Below are 20,140 nucleotides of genomic sequence, written 5' to 3' on the forward strand. Positions count from 1 at the left end.
TTTTATTTTGCTGTTTTTTATTCTTCTTTTTCTCTCTTTGAAAGTGAAAGTGAAGTCGCTTAGTCGTGTCCGGCTCTTTTTGACCCCATGGACTGTAACCTGGCTCCTCTGTCCATGGGATTTTCCAGGCAATAGTACTGGATGGGATTGCCATTTCCTTCTCCAGAGGATCTTCCCGACCCAGAGATCTAACCCAGGTCTCATGCATTGTAGATAGATGCTTTACCGTCTGAGCCACCAGGGAAGTCCTCTTTATGATTTGATAATTCTTTGTGTTTATATGATTTGACTTCTTTCTCTTTTTCTTTTGTGTATCTGCTTTAGGTGTTTTTTTGTGGTTACCCTGAGGCCTATATATAGCATCTCATAATAGTGTATTTTAAGCTAATAATAGTTTAAATTTAGTTGCATGCAAAACTCTCCATAGAAGAGTTGCATTCAAAAATTTCTAATTACATAGTTTGCTATTGATGTCATAATGCATATTTTAAAAATTGTGTATCCATTAATAGATTTTTATATTTACGGTTAATACCTTTATCTTTTAACTTTTACTAGAGTTTTTATTTTATTTTATTTTTTTAACTTTACAGTATTGTATTGGTTTTGCTATATATCAAAATGAATCCGCCACAGGTATACATGTGTTCCCCATCCTGAACCCTCTTCCCTCCTCCCTCCCCATACCATCCCTCTAGGTGGTCCCAGTGCACCAGCCCCAAGCATCCAGTATCGTGCATCTAACCTGGACTGGCAACTCGTTTCATATATGATATTATACATGTTTCAAGGTCATTCTCCCAAATCATCCCACCCTCTCCCTCTCCCACAGAGTCCAAAAGACTGTTCTATACAACAATGTCTCTTTTGCTGTCTCGTATACAGGGTTATTGTTACCATCTTTCTAAATTCCATATATATGCGTTAGTATACAGTATTGGTGTTTTTCTTTCTGGCTTACTTCACTCTGTATAATAGGCTTCAGTTTCATCCACCTCATTAGAACTGATTCAAATGTATTCTTTTTAATGGCTGAGTAATACTCCATTGTGTATATGTACCACTGCTTTCTTATCCATTCATCTGCTGATGGGCATCTAGGTTGCTTCCATGTCCTGGCTATTATAAACAGTGCTGTGATGAACATTGGGGTACACGTCTCTCTTTCAATTCTGGTTTCCTCAGTGTGTATGCCCAGCAGTGGGATTGCTGGATCATAAGGCAGTTCTATTTCCAGTTTTTTAAGGAATCTTCACACTGTTCTCCATAGTGGCTGTACTAGTTTGCATTCCCACCAACAGTGTAAGAGAGTTCCCTTTTCTCCACACCCTCTCCAGCATTTATTGCTTGTAGACTTTTGGATCACAGCCATTCTGACTGGCATGAAATGGTACCTCATAGTGGTTTTGATTTGCATTTCTCTGATAATGAGTGATGTTGAGCATCTTTTCATGTGTTTGTTAGCCATCTGTATGTCTTCTTTGGAGGAATGTCTATTTAGTTCTTTGGCCCATTTTTTGATTGGGTCATTTATTTTTCTGGAATTGAGCTGTAGGAGTTGCTTGTATATTTTTGAGATTAGTTGTTTGTCAGTTGCTTCATTTGCTATTATTTTCTCCCATCCTGAAGGCTGTCTTTTCACCTTGCTTATAATTTCCTTTGTTGTGCAGAAGCTTTTAAGTTTAATTAGGTCCCATTTGTTTATTTTTGCTTTTATTTCCAATATTCTGGGAGGTGGGTCATAGAGGATCCTGCTGTGATGTATGTCAGAGAGTGTTTTGCCTATGTTCTCTTCTAGGAGTTTTATAGTTTCTGGTCTTATGTTTAGATCTTTAATCCATTTTGAGTTTATTTTTGTGTATGGTGTTAGAAAGTGTTCTAGTTTCATTCTTTTACAAGTGGTTGACCAGTTTTCCCAGCACCACCTGTTTAAGAAAAGCTAATACCTATCCTACTCAAACTCTTCCAGAAAATTGCAGAGGAAGGTAAACTTCCAAACTCATTCTATGAGGCCACCATCACCCTAATACCAAAACCTGACAAAGACCCCGCAAAAAAAGAAAACTACAGGCCAATATCACTGATGAACATAGATGCAAAAATCCTTAACAAAATTCTAGCAATCAGAATCCAACAACACATTAAAAAGATCATACACCATGACCAAGTGGGCTTTATCCCAGGGATGCAAGGATTCTTCAATATCCACAAATCAATCAATGTAATACGCCACATCAACAAATTGAAAAATAAAAACCATATGATTATCTCAATAGATGCAGAGAAAGCCTTTGACAAAATTCAACATCCATTTATGATAAAAACTCTCCAGAAAGCAGGAATAGAAGGAACATACCTCAACATAATAAAAGCTATATATGACAAACCCACAGCAAACATTATCCTCAATGGTGAAAAATTGAAAGCATTTCCTCTAAAGTCAGGAACAAGACAAGGCTGCCCACTTTCACCATTACTATTCAACATAGTTTTAGAAGTTTTGGCCACAGCAATCAGAGCAGAAAAAGAGATAAAAGGAATCCAAATTGGAAAAGAAGAAGTAAAACTCTCACTGTTTGCAGATGACATGATCCTTTACATAGAAAACCCTAAAGACTCCACCAGAAAATTGCTAGAACTAATCAATGAATATAGTAAAGTTGCAGGATATAAAATCAACACACAGAAATCCCTTGCATTCCTATACACTAATAATGAGAAAACAGAAAAAGAAATTAAGGAAACAATTCCATTCACCATTGCAACGAAAAGAATAAAATACTTAGGAATATATCTACCTAAAGAAACAAAAGACCTATATATAGAAAACTATAAAACACTGGTGAAAGAAATCAAAGAGGACACTAATAGATGAAGAAATATACCATGTTCATGGATTGGAAGAATCAATATAGTGAAAATGAGTATACTACCCAAAGCAATTTATAGATTCAATGCAATCCCTATCAAGCTGCCAATGGTATTTTTCATGGAGCTAGAACAAATAATTTCACAATTTGTATGGAAATACAAAAAATCTCAAATATACTAGAGTTTAAAATGACTTATGTGGCACTATTACAATACTACATTATTCTTCCTTGAGTTACAATGGGATTGTTTCCCCAAAAGCCCAGTTGAAGTTGAAAATGTCATAAACCAAAAGGCATTTAATAAATCTGCTGCTGCTACTGCTGCTAAGTCGCTTCAGTCATGTCCGACTCTGTGCAACCCCATAGATGGCAGCCCACCAGGCTCCCTCATCCCTGGGATTCTCCAGGCAAGAACACTGGAGTGGGTTGCCATTTCCTTCTCCAATGCATGAAAGTGAAAAGTGAAAGTGAAGTCACTCAGCCTTACCTTAAACTGCTCAGGATATTCACGTTAACCTACAGATGGGCAAAATCATCTAACACAAAGCCTATTTTATAATAAAGTATTGATGAATTCTCATGTAAGTTATTAAATACTGTACTGAAATAACTAAATGGATATATGGGTATGGAATGGTTATAAATGTATCAGTTATTTGCCTTCATGATCATGTGGCTGACTGGGAGCTGTGACTCACTGCCCTTCCCAGCATCACAAGAGAGTATCATATCACACATTCATAGTTGGGAAAAGATCAAAATTCAAAGTATGGATTCTACTGAATGCATAACACTTTCACACGATTGTAAAATCAAAAAATTGTAAGTTGAACCATTAGGGATTGCCTGTGCTTACCTTTATCAACAAGATCTGTACTTTCATTTGCTTTGGTGTTGCTGTTTAGCACCCTTTCATTTCAATATGAAGAATTTCCCTTAGCATTTCTTGTAAGGCAGGTCTCCCTCAGTTTTTATTTGTCTGAGAAAGTCTTTCTATTTCATTTCTAAAAGATAGTTTTGCCAGGTATAAAATATTTTTGTTGGCAGTTGTCTTCTTTCAGCACTTTGAATATATTATTCCACTCCCTCCTGGACTGCAAGGCTTCTGCTGAGAAACCTTTGACAGTTTTATGTGGGAATTTACTTGTATTTGACAAGTCATTTTTCTTTTGAGGCTTTCAAAATTCTATTTTTGACTTTTGGCCATTTAATTACAATGTGTCTTAGTGTAGACATTTTGGGACTCAACCTATTTCTATTGCTTTAACCTTCATGAATCTGGATATCCATTTTTCCCCAGATTTGGGAAGTTTTCAGCTATTATTTCTTTAAATAAGCTTCTGCCACCTTTCTCATTCTCGGGGTTTATGTTCCACTGGGGTGCTAGAACCACTCAGCTGGACTCTGGAGTACTCATAAAGGTATCTTTGTCCATGAAAGGTTGTTAAATTGGTGTTTCTGTCGTAGGACATGGACTAGAATCTCTTATTCTACCATCTAATTGAAGTCATTCTAATATATCTTTTTAAAGTGTATCTTTCTCTGATCATAAAATAACAAATATATGCACATTGTAAATAACTCAAACATTTCACAAGCAAAAATTGCCTACAATCTCTAAGATAACCACTATTAATGATTCCATATTTTTAATTTTTTTGTTTATTTGGCTGCGCTGAGTCTTAGTGGTGGCACAGAGGATCTTCAACCTTCATCAGAACATGTGGATTCTTTTAGTTAAAGCACACAGAATCTTTAGTTGTGGCATATAGGATCTCTTAGCTGTGGCATGCCAGATCTTTTTTATAGTTGCAGCATGTGAATTCTTAGTTGTGAGATGCAAACTCTTCATTGTGACATGAGGGATACAGTTCCCCAACCAGGAATCAAACCCAGACCCCTTGTATTGGGAGCATGGCATCTTAGCCACTGGACCACCAAGGAAGTTCTGTGATTCCATATTAAAAGAGCTTTTTTCCCAGAATGGAATTTTTTTAGAACTTGCTTTTTTTTCCTTTTCTTTTCTTTTTTTTTTTGCTTAAGAGTATTTCTTAAACAAAATTTAAATGTCAAAACATGTAGCTCTATGACATTTTTTTTTGCTTTTGATTAAGTTTTTACCTACAGATAGTTAAAATTCAAATAGAGCTTTAAAATGCATGTAGCAATTAATTACACCTCCAGTTGTTGTTAGTGGGGGCTTCTTATTGCAGTGGTTTCTCTGGTTGCAGATCATGGGCTCAAGGTGCACATTCAGTAGTTGTGGTGCATGGGCTCAGTAGTTGCAGCTCACAGGCTGAGTTGTCCAATGAATGTGAGATCTTCCTGGACCAGGGATCAAACCCCTGTCCCCTGTATTGGCAGGTATATTCTTTACCACTGAGCCACCAGGGAAACCCTGTTTGGTGGATTTGAAGCCAATCAGATTCTTCTGAAATTTAAAAATTTATTTAAACAGCCCAGGACTGTTGGAGAGAGCCCATGTGCTGGAGACTATGTAAGGGAGATCAGCTCTCAAGACCTCAAGATTTAATGGGAAGGAGTGGGAGAGTTGAATAAGGAAGAACTGAAATAATAATGGGAACAGTAAATGAGCAAAACAAAATTCACCAAAGTTAAATTAATCTCAAATACTGACTATTAATTAGGGCTTTCCTGGTGACTCAGATGGTTAAGAATCTGTCTGCAATCCGGAAGACCCAGGTTCAATCCCTGGGTCAGAATAATCCCCTGGAGAAGGAAATGGCAACCAACTCCAGTATTCGTGCCTGGAGAATTCCATGGAAAGAGGAAGCTGGCAGGCTCTAGTCCATGGGGTCACAAAGAGTCCAACATGACTGAATGACTAAAACACACATTGGCTACTAATTATATTATCAGTCAGCAGAACAGGATTGAGAAATTTGTTCAGGAAGAAGGAAGGGCTTCATTCAGTAATAGAGTCATGGAGGAATCAAAGAATAAAGAAGAGTTATGTCTATGCCCATGCAAGATGGCCTAAAGTTTGGGGAAAATTTCTTTGGGTAGAGAGTGCCTTTTTCTCAAGGAGATCAAGAAAAAAAATAAGATTTCCAAGGTCTTTCAAAGGAGAAAAAATCAGAATAATGTGGAAGTCAGGGCAGGTAGAGAAACATCTCCAACATCTAGGATGCCCCAAAAACAGCAAAAACAATTAGAAATCATGGCATGGAAGGGACTGCTAAATCATCAAGAGTAGGAAATCTACCAGAATGCACCTTAAGTCTGGATAGCACTGGGGAATCACTACTAAAACAAGAACTAGGAATGTGTCTATGAATACCTAAGAGGCAAATAAGAAAAGAGCTTATAAGAAAAACAGCTTACGTTTCAGTATAGACCAGGAAATAAAAGATAGACTTCTTGATTCTTATATTTCCTTGAACCTTTTAAACTTCCTCCACATGTATTACCAATGACACACTCTTTTCCTTTGGAATCTATAACACCAGATTCCCCTAGCCTTCCTCCTTTCTTATTAGCTGCTTCTCAGTCTCTTTCTGAACCCCCTTCACCTATGCAGGACCAGTAAGGACTGGAGCTAAGGCTCAGACATGGGACCCTTTTACTTCTCCACCTACATGTTCTTCTTATATGATGTCAGTCATTCTCATTGCCTTAATACCATTTATAAGCTAATGGTTCCCAAATTTATATCTTAACCCTAACCTCTGACCTTACCTCACAGACTGTCTCTTTGGAATCTCAACTCTACCCCTAATTCACATATCAAACTTAGGATGTCAAAAAGGAGGGGTAAAAAAATCTCTAGATTTAAAATCTCTGGATTTCCCTCTCCAAGCCTTTCCTTATGCTACTGTTTCTCATAAGAGTAAATGGCACCACTGCTATGGGACATTCTCAGTCAGAGCTCTCTCTAGGCCTGAAGACCACCCAACACTCACCATGTAATTAATTACCGTTTTCTTTCTTGCGGGAGACAAAAGGAATTAACCAACTGTAACTAATCTACTATTCTGTAGGCAAACCCATGAAGATCTGCATGCTCAATTCCCAAAAGATAAATTTTGTAATCAGGGAAGAAAACATGCAATGCCTACAAAATTTCTACCAAAATTTTTTTTCTTTGTCCAGAAAGTAAGCTTCTTCCTTAATAAAATGGAGGGAAATGCATCACCATTAAACTGCTTTGACTGAGGTAAGACAATTGTGACTGACTGTTCTGGAAAGGTAATAAAAAGGAAGAAAAGTCCTTTTCCCTTTTAAGCAGACCCCAGTCACACCAACTGGCAATTCCAAACCTTTGGCATGGCCTCCAAGACCCCTACTACCTTGTCACCCCTTCTTTCACAGCATCCCAATCACACTGGTCTTCATTCAGCTCCTAGAATTCTCCAAACTCTCTTGCTTCTGTGGCTTAACATAAAGAGTTCCCTCTGAAATACCTTCTACACACATACACACAAACACACACAGCAGGTTAGCTAATTCTTATTTAGTCTTCCAGATCTAGCTTCTACATAATTTCTCCGGAGAAGTCTTCTTTGACATATTCATCCTCATACCCAGTTAAGTCAGCTGTCTGTTATATAATCTCATAGCTTCCTGTATTTCCCCAATTATTTATAAAGCTTATAATTTTATAAGATTTTATGTAATTTTATGATTGATATATCCATATATCTAGACATATATCTCCACTGGAATTGAAATTCCAAGAAGGTAGAAAATTCTCCAGAACCTCACATGGTATCTCAGGTACTGTAAGAGAAACCTAATAGCCTTCTTGTGAATTTGAGAAACTAAAAGAGTTGGAAAAGCTACACAGTCTTTTCCTCATTCCTATCTTTTGGGTATTGCCCATCCTTCTACTTCCCTCAGGGCCAACAGATAAAGATGGAGGAGAAAATAACCCGGAATCAATCAATGAGTGCTTTAGAAAAAGTGGCCCAGGACGCCATGAAGTATTGTAGAGGTGGGGAGTGACCAGTATGAATTAAGAAAGGACTAAACTATTCCTTGGCATACTTTCTTACATTCTAAACCAGAAATCACAAACTAAGAATTCCCTGGCACTTCAGTGGTTAGGAGTTTTGCTATCATTGCCAAGGGCCCAGGTTCAATCCCTGGTTGGGGAGCTAAGATCCTGCAAACTGTGCAGCAACAAATAAAAAAAACAATCACAAACTGGAAGCTGGAGACCAGGATTCTATCTACAGGTATTTGGCCCCCACAGTGCTTTTTAAAAAATTAATAACATGAAAATAAAATTTATAAGGAAATGCAAAAACAGAATAGTAACATGAGAAATTGGAACAATTCACTTAAAGATCCTGGTTTGTTTTTGTTTTTGTTTTCCAGATATCTGACCACAGTGGAACCACATTTCTACAGAGAAACAATTATCTGGTGCTGAGTAGCACTGGGGAGTAACATTAATCCTATTCTAAATGGGACTTGCACTCTACACTTCATCCCTGGCCTGACCTGCCTATTTCTTTCATTTATTATATCTGCCTGGTAAATGTTTTTCAACTCCTGGACTAAACCATGAAGCTTTGCCCCATATCATGTTGGTAAAAAGGGGCAAATTAGCCACACCCAAAATAACAATGCTTGATCTTCCTTACCCACTCCCCAATTCACCCTCAAAACAATGCTTGGACCCTGTGTGGCTTTAGAATATTTACCTGAAGTTTTTAGTAAAGAACAGCCCAACCTCTCCCTCAGGGTCCAGTGTATGAGAAGACTGCTGCAGATGGATGTGGGACAGAGAGAAGGGAACCCTGTTCCAGAGTCACTAGACAGACATTTCATCCTGAATTTCAAGGTGACGACAATGGATTGAGATGTGACTTTTCAACTAGAGAGGAAGTGAGTATGACCCCTGACTTTCCTCTTCCCGGAGATGGGCTATAGATATTTCCTGTGTGAAAGAAGGAGAGGAACAAAATCACTGCTCTTTTACTATCAGAGCTCCAGAATGAATGGCATATGTCCAAAGCTTTCATTTCCTCACATCTAGCCTTACCACTCTTCTGAAGCTGCGATCATAAAAGGTGCCAATGTCTAGACACAGAGGTCTTTACTCTGTATTCTGGTGCTCGCTGCAGCATTTGACCTTACAGAATCCTCTTCACCCTTAAGTTTTCCCCTTTCAGCTCTCATTACGTTGCACCATCCTAGTTTTCTTTTCCATCCTTCTGGCTCTTGCTTACCTCTCCTTAACTTGGCTTCTCTTACAATTCCTGTTCCATAAACAGACTTGTCTCCCTAGACTCTGTTGATTGGATATCTCTTGAATGTCCCATAATCACCTTAAATTCTACTTTTCTTTCTCCCTTTATTCATTTCTATAGGCTAACTATAATTAATGCTTATAGTGACCCAAGGAAAGGAGAGCGTCTCTATTAAAGCCCTTCTTGGGGTCTGATAACAATCCAAATCACAGGGTGAATTCACAACAATTGAAAACAAAGGGAAAAGAAACTTTAACATTAAACTTCTTAGAACAGATATTTTCAAGGGAGGAAAGGCACAGGAAAAGAGCCTATTTACTATAGTGGACAGGATATGTAGTTTGAAAAAGCATAGTAAAAATTATAATTCTATAATTAGAAAACAAAAAGTACCATTTCAATAACTAATACTACAAATAAAATTTTTTACTGAATAGCTGTTACTATTTATTTATTCAATAAACATTGAACTACTCACTCTGTGCCAGGTGCTAAGTATGGATCTTTAACAAGATAAACACAGCCTTGGTCCTCAGGAATCATGGGAATAAAAGACAATAAACAAATAAAAGATAATAAATATATATAGATCCAAATAGGTAAACAAAAATAAACATGTTATTACATGTGATAAGTGTATTGTGATAAGTGATAAATGTGATAATCACTTATCACTGTGATAAGTGATTGAAGGAGGCCTTCAGAGATATTGACAGCATCTTTGAACATGCCAACCTCCTACACCTCAGGGTCTTTACAATTGCTGCTCTCTCTTTGTGGAGATCTCTCTCCCGAGGTCCTTGTCTAGCTACCTTCTTCTCATCATTCATATCTACACTAAAACCTCATCTTCTCAAAAATCAGGCTTTCCTTGATTTTCCTACCTAAAATTGCTCCCAGCCTCCCCACCATTTATTCTGTTCTATTATCCTTTATTTTCTCATGACACTATCACTATTCAAAAATACACTGTGTATTTCCATACAGATTTACTTTTCTTTTCCATACAGGTTTCTTGTTTGACTCCCCCCACCATTCTCACGATCAATGAAAATATGGATTTTGTCCCTTTTCTTCACTGTATTCCTACCACTGAATAGTAACTGATGCAAAATAGGTACTCTATGTATTTGATAAATCAATGAAGGAACAATTAGAGAATAATAGGGAAAAGCCTACCTAGATAGGGTGATCAAGCAAGGCTTCTTGAAGTAGTAACTTTTTCATTTTTGTTTTTTAATTTACAAGTATCAAAATGCAATGAAAACTTCTTATCTGATGTATATAAACACACACAAAAAAAATAGAAAAATTCTCTTCCTCTTTGAGAAGCCCCATACCCCATACCTGATATGTCAGGGTGATGAGTAGACATTCAACATCCTTTCCATCTTCCTTACAAGTGCATTCCTGTGCTATAGAAAATAGAACATTTGATAACTATATTTTCTATATTTCCATGAGATTAGGGTAATGCCTTTTTCTTCACCAAATTTTTGATATACAGATATGACCTTGAAGAAGTCAAAAAGTTGGATTTAATCAGTGTTGACAATTCAGAAATAGAATTCAGTAGAGAAATGAAATTCACAGAAATTCATAACTTGACTATATTTGGGACATGAGAAAGAGGAATTGAATTATGGTGAGTCATCTTAGTGACTGAGATTCAAAGATGAAGAAAAGTTTAAAGAAGAAGATAATTAATTCAGTCTTGAATGAATTTAAGGTATCTGAAGCATGTGTGTATGCTCAGTCTCTCAGTCATGTCCAATTCTTTGTGATCCCATGAACTGTATTCCACCAGGCTCTTCTGTCCATGGAATTTTTCAGGTAAGAATACTAGAGTGGGTTGCCATTTATTACTCCCAGTTATCTTCCTGACCCAGTGATCGAACTTGTGTCTCTTTGTTTCCGGCATTAGCAGGTAGATTCTTTACCACTGCATCACCTGGAAAACCCATCCTAATGCTATTCAGTGGGCAATCAGAAATACAGGTCTAAAGCAAAGGAGCATAGCTGTGGCTGGAGCTACAGATTTAAGAGCCACATGCATTTGTGTTACAGCTAAAGCCATGAGATTGGTGAGATCACTCGGAGTGTGCATATAGTGAGGAGAGAAAAGAACATATAGGGAGCCAGGAATAACACCACTGAGAAGGAGAATCTAAGAGATGACAAAAAGTAGAATTGACAGGTAGGAGAACTAAGTGATCTCAAGGTCATACAGTTTAAAGAAAAGAGAAGTTGAAGAAAGTGGAAGTATGAAAAATTCTGCAGAAAACTTAAGACAAAATTTTTTTGTAAGTAGGATGTCATGCATGACCACAAGATGAGCAATTTTAGCTTCTAACCTTGTGTTTTAAGACTATAACACCACTGCTTTGTTACAGTCATCTGCTATCCTCAAGTCACTGCCCCCCATTTCCTGAAAAGTTTAGCTTCTAGCTAGCTCATATCCTTCAACACTACTACTGTCATAATTCTATCCATGCATTAACCTAGTTTTTCAGATTCTTGACCTCCTCTCCTCCTCTCCTCTTGAACATCCTAGTATATTCCTCTTTCTAGCTCCTCCTTACCACTCCTTGACTTGGTTTCTCTTCTGATTCTTGTACCATCATAGACTTGTCCCCCTAGGTTTCACTGACTGGTTACTTCCTATAGCTATGCACTAGTACCAAAAGTTACAGTTCTTCTATAATTTAATTCCAAGCACTCCACTCTCTCTAACCACCACCTTTCTCTTTTCCATTTCACTCACTATTTTTCCCCAATACCAATAATCCTTTAAGCTCCATCCTCTGATCTATGGTCCATTAACCTAACCACTATTCATGATCCATCATCTCTCTTATGTTATCACTTTTCCCCTTACCTAGTTTAAATTCTGTTTGGTTATCATCCCACTCCCTCCCTTACACCCTCAACTGCCTTGTTCCATTTGGGGTTGTACTTGTCTAACAAAAAAAAATCAAAAAATCAATACTGATTAAATCCAGTTATTGGGCTCTTTGGTGCTTGAATTTGCACATCTAAAGGTAGATGGAGAAAGGCATACAACTATGCCATGACTAGTCTCTCTTACATGTATGATCCCTGACTTCAACATGTGCATTCAACTCAGTCATGTCTGACTCTTTGCGACTCCATGGAATGTAGCCCACCAGGCTCCTCTGTCCCTGGGGATTCTACAGGCAAAGGATACTAGAGTGGGTAGCCTATCCCTTCTCCAGGGGATCCTCCCGACCCAGGAATTGAACCAGGGTTTCCTGCATTGCAAGCAGATTCTTTACCAGCTGAGCTACCAGGGAGGCCCATGCTGCCAGGCAATTGTATTTTATTTCCCCAGTGTGTTCTCTCATTCTCCTAAACAACTAGAAGATAAAGGCAGGGAAGAAATAAGGGGCGCCACTTTTTCAATTCTTCTTCACTCATCCTCTCACTCTCATTTCCCTTACTGAGAAAAATAGAAAGCAGAAGAGTATTTCCATTTGCTACCATTGTAAGTATCTACTTACCTATGTCTGTACCCTACTCTGTCTTCTCTCCTGTTACTATAGACAAATTTCACTGTGTCGGGAAAAGGATTGTTCTTTTCCTTATGCACCAGAACCCATCTCCTCTCACCTACTCAAGGACATTGCTCCAGCAATTCTCCCAATTCTCTTTCTGCTCTGACAAATTCCCTTCCTACCAGATCTTCCCTAACAGATTACAAACACAAACAAAAGAAAACTCTCTTGATCCTACTTCCCTCTCCAGCTACTGCTTCTTTTTTTCAGTGAAATCTCTCTTTTTATTAACCCATTGAAATACTCTGTTCTCAATGTAATTGACCTATTAGCCACATTTGATGATCAGTCCCTCCTTTCTTCTTGAAACATTTCTTCAATCATCTTCCAGGGTATCAAACTCTCTTGATTTTGTCTCCATTTTCTGGCTACTCCTTTGTTTCTTTTGCTAGTTTTCTTGTCTTCCTTGCCTTTTAACAGTAGATTACTCCAAAGCTCAGTTCTTAGAATATTTACCTTTTCTATTTATTCTCATTCCAGTGATGATCTCATCTACTGTCATAAGTTTAAATGTTATTTATGGAAGATAATTGCCAAATTAATATCTCTAATCCATTTAAGCACTAAACTCCATCCTTTATCCAGATGCCTCAAGACTTCTACACTTGAATGTCTCATAGGTATCTCATATATAACTGGTTCCCACAACCTTCTTTTCCTACAAAGTTCCCCACTTCAGTAAGTTGTGACCCCATCCTTCCAGTTACTTGAGACAATAATCTTTGAATACTCCTATGATCTCAGACTCCACATCCAGTCTGTCATCATATGCTATTGGTTCTCCCTTTAAAATAGATCCATAATCAGCTCCTTCACTGCTATTACCCTGGTCCAGATCACCAACATGTGTCATCTAAGTTACTGCAGTAGCCTATAATAACCCAGCTTCATATCTTGCTCTTTCAGTCTATTCTCATCACAGAATGATCCTTTTGAAAACATCAGACAGAACACATCACTCCTCTGCTAAAATCTCTCCACTGACTTTTCATCTCACTCTGAGCAGAAGTTTGGGTCATTAAAATGATCTATAATAAGACCTTACATGACATGACCTTCTCCCATCCATTACTTCTCTGACCTCATTTTCCATTAATTTCCCCCTCACTCTCAGTCATTCTTTGAACATGCCAAGTACACTCCCATCTCAGGGCCTTTATACCTGCTATTTCCACACTCTAGAATGATAGTCTTCCAGATGTAAGGTTCACTCCCTCATCTCCTTCTGGTCTTTGCTCAATTGTCATTTTCTTTGGTCTGAACAAAAGAGAATGGTTGAAGCTGGAAATATAGATTTCGGAACAATTTGAATCTGGGTGACAGCTGAAGTTATAATATTGGTAAGGTCACCCAAGGAGTGTGTATATATGTATGAAAAGGAAAGACATGAAAAAAAAAAGATGATTACCTACACAGAGCCCTAGGTAATGTGGTTAAGGAAGAGACTCCCACCTGAAGAAGAAAAAGGAATCAAAAGAGAGTTTAGAAAAACCAGAAAATCCTAGTGTTGCAAAAATTCAAGGAAAGGGAATTATTTTAAGAAATAGGATATATGTAAATTCTGCAGTAAACTTATATAATATATGAGTTTGATAAGTAGGAAGTTATAAGGAACCTTAGCAAAGACAGCCTCACTGGCATGGTTTGTTGAAGCTGGTAAACAATGAATTGAGAAAATGGCTGGAAGATATGGAAGTAGAGACTTAAATTGGAAATTACTATTTTGAGAAGCTTAGTTCAGTAGAGAAAGAAGATTTAGATGTTAAATGGGAGTGAATGCTGGTAAATGAGAAGGAAGGATTTTGTTCTCATCACTCAGCTCTGTTTGCTCCTGTTTGACTTCATTCTCTCCCAAATCTCTCCAAGTACGCATGGCAGGACAACCTCCAGAAGCTCGACTTTTATTTATTCTTTACATCTCATGACCTCACAGGCTGACCCTGATCATTGCTCTCATTGTGTACATATCAATCCCTAACAAGGATTGCCCAGACAGCCTGGGTCAGGGGCACGCATCTATGATAAGGATGGCTAGAGCACATGAAACATGTGATCAGCAGCCCTACCAATACCATGTAGAAGGAAAGAAAAGGAGTTTCCAAAAGATATGGGTATTCAACATACAGAAAATCATAGTGATGCTAGAGAGAAGACAAATTGAGGGGGAAAAAAGAGTGGGTCATTGGACTAGAGATACTGATGAGGCTTGTAATTTGTGCAGAGAAATGACACAAAAGTTAGCAAAATTAAAAGCTGTCAAAAGGTAGGATATAGAGGTTTAATATTCCAGACAGGTAGAACCATTCTAGATGGCATTTGGCAAGATCTAGTTTGTGGATATAGAAGAGGGTGATAAAAATGAAGATCTGGGACTTCCCAGTGGTCCAGTGGCTAAGAATTGGCCTTCCAATGCAGGGGACGTGGGTTTGATCCCTGGCTGGGGAACTAAAATCCCACATGCTGTTGAGCAACCAAACCTGCATGCTGCAACCAAGACCTGATGCAGTCTAAATAAATAAATAAAGTTTTAAAAATGAAGATCTGAGTCAAGAAGATTAAAATACTAGGTTAAGATTATTAGTGATAGATTTAAGGCCTTAAACTAGTAAGACAGTAAACTTAGGAAAACCACTTGTGGTACCTGAATTAGTTATCTAACAAAAATCTGTGAGCACGCATTAAAACATGTAAAGCACACAAGGAAACAATTCATTATAATTTAAAGTCTGCATATAAAAAAAGGAAAGTTAAAATTAGAGCCCTCAAGCACAGAAAATAGTAGGTTGACAAAAACTAATGATTAATGCTTAAAATTATTAAAGACATAAAGTAAAACAAAAAGTAAGATTTAGAAAATTAATTTCTAGAAATGAAGCATATAATCACTGAAATTGAAAGCTCAATAGATATTCAGCCTTAAAAAAGAAGGAAACCCTCTTATATACTTCGACATGGATGCATCTTAAAGACATTATGCTAAGTGAAATAAGCCAGACACAAAAGAACAAATACTTTATGATCCCAGTTACAAGAAGTATCTAGAGTCATCAAAATCATAGAAACAGAAAGTATACTATCATATTCACAATGTGCTTGACATCAGATATGTGGTATTCTACACAGCAAGCAATTCTCCATTATCAACTGGGTGTCCTACAATTCAACTCAGTTCTGACACTATCTATTAATACCTGGAGCTACTGTTAGATCTGACAGGTCCCATCAATTCATGGAAAATAGATGGGAAATCAATAGAAACAGAGACTGACTTTATTTTCTTGGTCTCTAAAATCACTGCAGATGGTGACTGCAGCCATGAAATTAAAGGATACTTGATCCTTGGAAGAAAAGCTATGACAAACCTAGACAGCATATTAAAAAGCAGAGACATTACTTTGTCAACAAAGGTCCATATAGTCAAAGCTATGGTTTTTCCAGTACTCATGTATCGATGTGATAGTTGAACTATAAAGAAAGCTGAGCACCAAAGAATTGATGTTTTTGATCTGTAGTGTTGGAGAAGACTCTTGAGAGTCCCTTGGACTGCAAGGAGATCAAACCAGTCAATATTAAAGGAAATCAGTCCTGAATACTCATTGGAAGGACTGATGCTGAAGCTGAACTTCCAATACTTTGGCCACCTGATGTGAAGAGCTGACTCATTAGAAAAAACCTGATGCTGGGAAAGATTGAAAGCAGGAGGAGAAGGGGACGACAGAGGATGAGATGGTTGGATGGCATCACCAACTCAATGGACATAAGTTTGAGCAAGCTCCAGGAGATGGTGAAGGACAGGAAGCCTGGCATGCTGCAGTCCATGGGGTGGCAAATAGTCAGACACAATTGAGCAACTGAAAAACAGCAGTCAACAGATTAAGGGCTCAGTTGGATGAAACTGTACCCCAGCTCTCACTTCAGATGCCAATCACAAGTCCTCAATTGTTACCTGAACTTCTGTCCAAATGGGCTGTAAATCAGCGTTCCCACAACTCCTTCCTTGGGTTCCATAATTTACTAAAATATTTCAAAGAACTCAGGAAACACTTACTTATATTTATTCATTCATTATAAAAGGACATGTTAAGGGATACAGAAAAACATCCAGAAGGAGTTGTGTAAGGCAAAGAATGGGGGAAAGGGCTCAAAGTGTTCACACCCTCACTAGGCACGCTCTCTTTCCAGCACTTCCATGTGTTCAGCAACCCAGAAGCTCTCTAAACCCCAACATTTGGGGGATTTTTATGGTGTTGTCATCACACAGAGATGATAGATCATTAATTCAGTCTCCAGCCCTCTCTTCTTTCTGGAGGATGGGAGATGGAGATGAAAGTTCCACACTTCTAATCATACTTTGGTCTTTCTGGTGACCAGTCCCCAACCTGAACTATCCAGGATCCCACCAAGAGTCATTAGCACAAAAAAAACCATTTCTGCCACGCGAATTTCCTGAATTCCAAGATATTTAGTTGCTCTGTGTCAGAAGCTAAAATCAAAAACCAAATATTAGAACAGAAGATATTCCTAGTGCCCTTAAGAATTAAGGAACTACCAGGGTTTTGAGAGCTGTGTGCCATGAACCGGGGAAAGAGAAATATATATTTTTTCTATTATTTCATAGGAAAATTTATGAGTCTGGTTGTAAATAAATTGAGAATGAGATTGAAAGCCGAACATCAGATGGAAAAGTGTGGCCAGAGGCATAATTTAGACTTCTTGTTAATATTCAAACAAATGACTGAAAAATTAGGAAACTGGTTATACATATGGCAAAACCAATACAATATTGCAAAGTAAAAAAAAAAAAAAAAAAAAACCTCAGACAGAGGGACTTCTCTGGCAGTCCAGTGCTTAAGACTTGTTTCTACTGCAGAGCGCACAGATTTGATCCCTGGTTGGGAAGCTAAGATCCCACATGCCAGGCAGTATGGCAAAAGAATAAATAAATAAATAATAAAATCTTAAAAAAAAAAAAAAACTCAAATGTAAAAGTTAGATAATAAATCTGCATGCACCAGGATCTTTAAGGAACAATGTGATTTGTATTAATGCAACTTGTTCAGGAACTGAAGTTTACATGTTTAAGCAATTTTCTTGTATTATAAACATTTATGGAAATCTGTCTAGAATAGTTAATTAGCACCCTCTTTCTTAAACAGAAGATAACAACTATTATTTTTCCATTTCTTGATTAATCATGTATGTCAATATAACTATTAACTTCTGTACTCTACCAGGTTTTCTTGAATTTTGCAAGACATCACATTGCCAACAAAGGTCCATATGGTCAAAGCTATGGTTTTCCAGTAGAATGTGAGAGTTGGACCGTAACAAAGGTGAGCACTGAAGAACTGATGCTTTTGAACTGTGGTGCTGGAGAAGACTCTTGAGAGTCCCTTGGATTTCAAGGAGATCAAACCAGTCAATCATAAAGGAAATCAATCCTGAATATTCACTGGAAGGACTGATATTGAAGCTGAAGCTCCAGTACTTTGGCCACCTGATGCAAAGAGTTGACTCATTAGAAAAGGCTCTAAAGCTGGGAAAGATTGAAGGCAGGAGGAGAAGGAGAAGGGGATGACAGAGGATGAGATGGTTGGATGGCATCATCGATTCAATGGACATGAGTTTGAGCAAGCTCCAGGAGATGGTGATGGACAGGGAAGTCTGGTGTGCTACAGTCCATGGGATCACAAAGAGTCGGACACAACTGAGCAACTGAACAACAGCAGTCATGTTTTCCTAAAGTCTCCTACTATATCAGGAGAACAATAGTTATTTCCTTTATCGTAGAAACTCTCTCTTATAACCTAGTACCTTCTAGCCTGATATTTCACTTTTGCTGTGGTCTGAGAAATAAAATTGCCATTGATTTCATGTGAATTAAGATTTGGTAGACTCTGAAAGATGATCCAAGGGCCTCTCCTACAAAGCCATAAACAAAGGCATGGTGGCAGCCATTTTAGGAGCCTAGCTTTTCTTTATATACTATTACTCCTGGTCAGGTAATCTGAATGTCTGAAGTTTCTGGAATGGCTTCCCTGGTTTCTCAGTGGTAAAGAATCTTCCTGCCAATGCAGGAGACATTGGTTCAATTGCTGGTCTTGGAAGATCCCACATGCCTTGGAGTAACTTAAGCCCATGCATCACAACTATTGACCCCGTGCTCTAAATCCCAGGAACCACAACTGCTGAAGCCCACACAACCTAGAGCCCATGCTGTGAAACACGAGAAGCCACCTCAATGAGAAGCCCACATACCATGACTAGAGAGTAGCCCCCACTCACTAGAAAAAAGCCCATGCAGGGAGGAAGACCCAAGACAGCCAATAGAAATTTTCCTTCTAGGTTCTTCTGGCTAACCCAAGAATTAAGTCAGCATGAGAGAGATGATCAGAAGAAAAGAAAAGTTTAATAGCATGCATACCTGGGAAAGACACAGGAAAACTGAGTAACTTGCAAAATAGTCCAAACTCTAACCTTATATACCATATTTAGCTAAAAACAAAGAGGGTGTTGGGGTAGTGGTTTGGGATTTCAAGAGGGAAGAGGGCAATTCACACGGAGATGGGAAAGCAAATGTTTGGTAAACAAATGTTTGCCGGGCCAGGCAGAAACTATGAGACACAGAGTGGATCCTGATCGCTGGGCCCTGTTGAGTTTCCCCACCACTCCTAGCCCATAGTCTTTGCAGATATCTCTGGTGATAGCTCTATTCCAGGAAAAGCCCTCTATCTGAATTCTTTTAGGCAATTAGGGAGAAGGTCAAAGTTTCTTCCTGAGTCTTTTGGGACCTGCTTGTTTTCAGTTCAAAATAATTCTCATGCCAAAGAGATATTTTGGGGTGGCACATTTTGCTCACCTACACTCTGCTTGCTTGAGTGTAAAATATGCAAGCCAACTCTGGGCTCTATACTTCCTTGCTTTTGCCTTATTCTTTATCATATAAGAGCTCCTGCCAAAAAGAATCTGAAAAAGTGTGTGTGTGTGTGTGTATCCACACACACACACACACACACACACACACACACATTTACCTACAGCAATGTATATGTTGCAGGAAGGCAGACCCCTTCCAGGGCCCAAAACTGGGCTCTGATCTAACACTCAGAAATGAATTGTCCGAGAAGACACATGTGCTGACAAAGCAAGAGATTTTTTTTTCTTTTTTTTTTTATTTAAATTTATTTATTTTAATTGGAGGCTAATTACTTTACAATATTGTACTGGTTCTGGGAAAGGGCACCCGGGTGGAGAGCAGTAGGGTAAGGGAACCCAGGAGAACTGCTGTGCCGCGTCGCTCGCAGTCTCGGGTTTTATGGTGATGGGATTAGTTTCCGGGTGGTCTTTGGCCAATCATTCTAATTCAGAGTCTTTCCTGGTGGCGCACGCATCGCTCAGCCAAGATGGATGCTAGCAAGAGGGATTCTGGGAAATGGACGGACACGCAGTGTCTCCTTTCGACCTTTCCCGAACT

General features: G+C 38.3%; 1 long non-coding RNA gene across 2 annotated transcripts; it reads left to right on the forward strand.

The window, feature by feature from the left end:
• The first annotated feature begins 2,770 nt into the window (after positions 1-2,770).
• LOC112445930 (uncharacterized) lies at positions 2,771-18,546 on the forward strand. 2 transcript variants are annotated; one of them, XR_003033916.2, is made up of 3 exons: positions 2,794-7,050; positions 8,214-8,726; positions 17,901-18,546. It is a non-coding gene; the product is annotated as an uncharacterized lncRNA (long non-coding RNA). The 2 variants fall into 2 exon arrangements; XR_009493827.1 differs by having other exon boundaries at positions 2,771-8,726.
• Positions 18,547-20,140: the final 1,594 nt, after the last annotated feature.

This window comes from Bos taurus, chromosome 3, assembly GCF_002263795.3.
Source record: "Bos taurus isolate L1 Dominette 01449 registration number 42190680 breed Hereford chromosome 3, ARS-UCD2.0, whole genome shotgun sequence".
Classification (NCBI taxonomy): Eukaryota; Metazoa; Chordata; class Mammalia; order Artiodactyla; family Bovidae; genus Bos; species Bos taurus.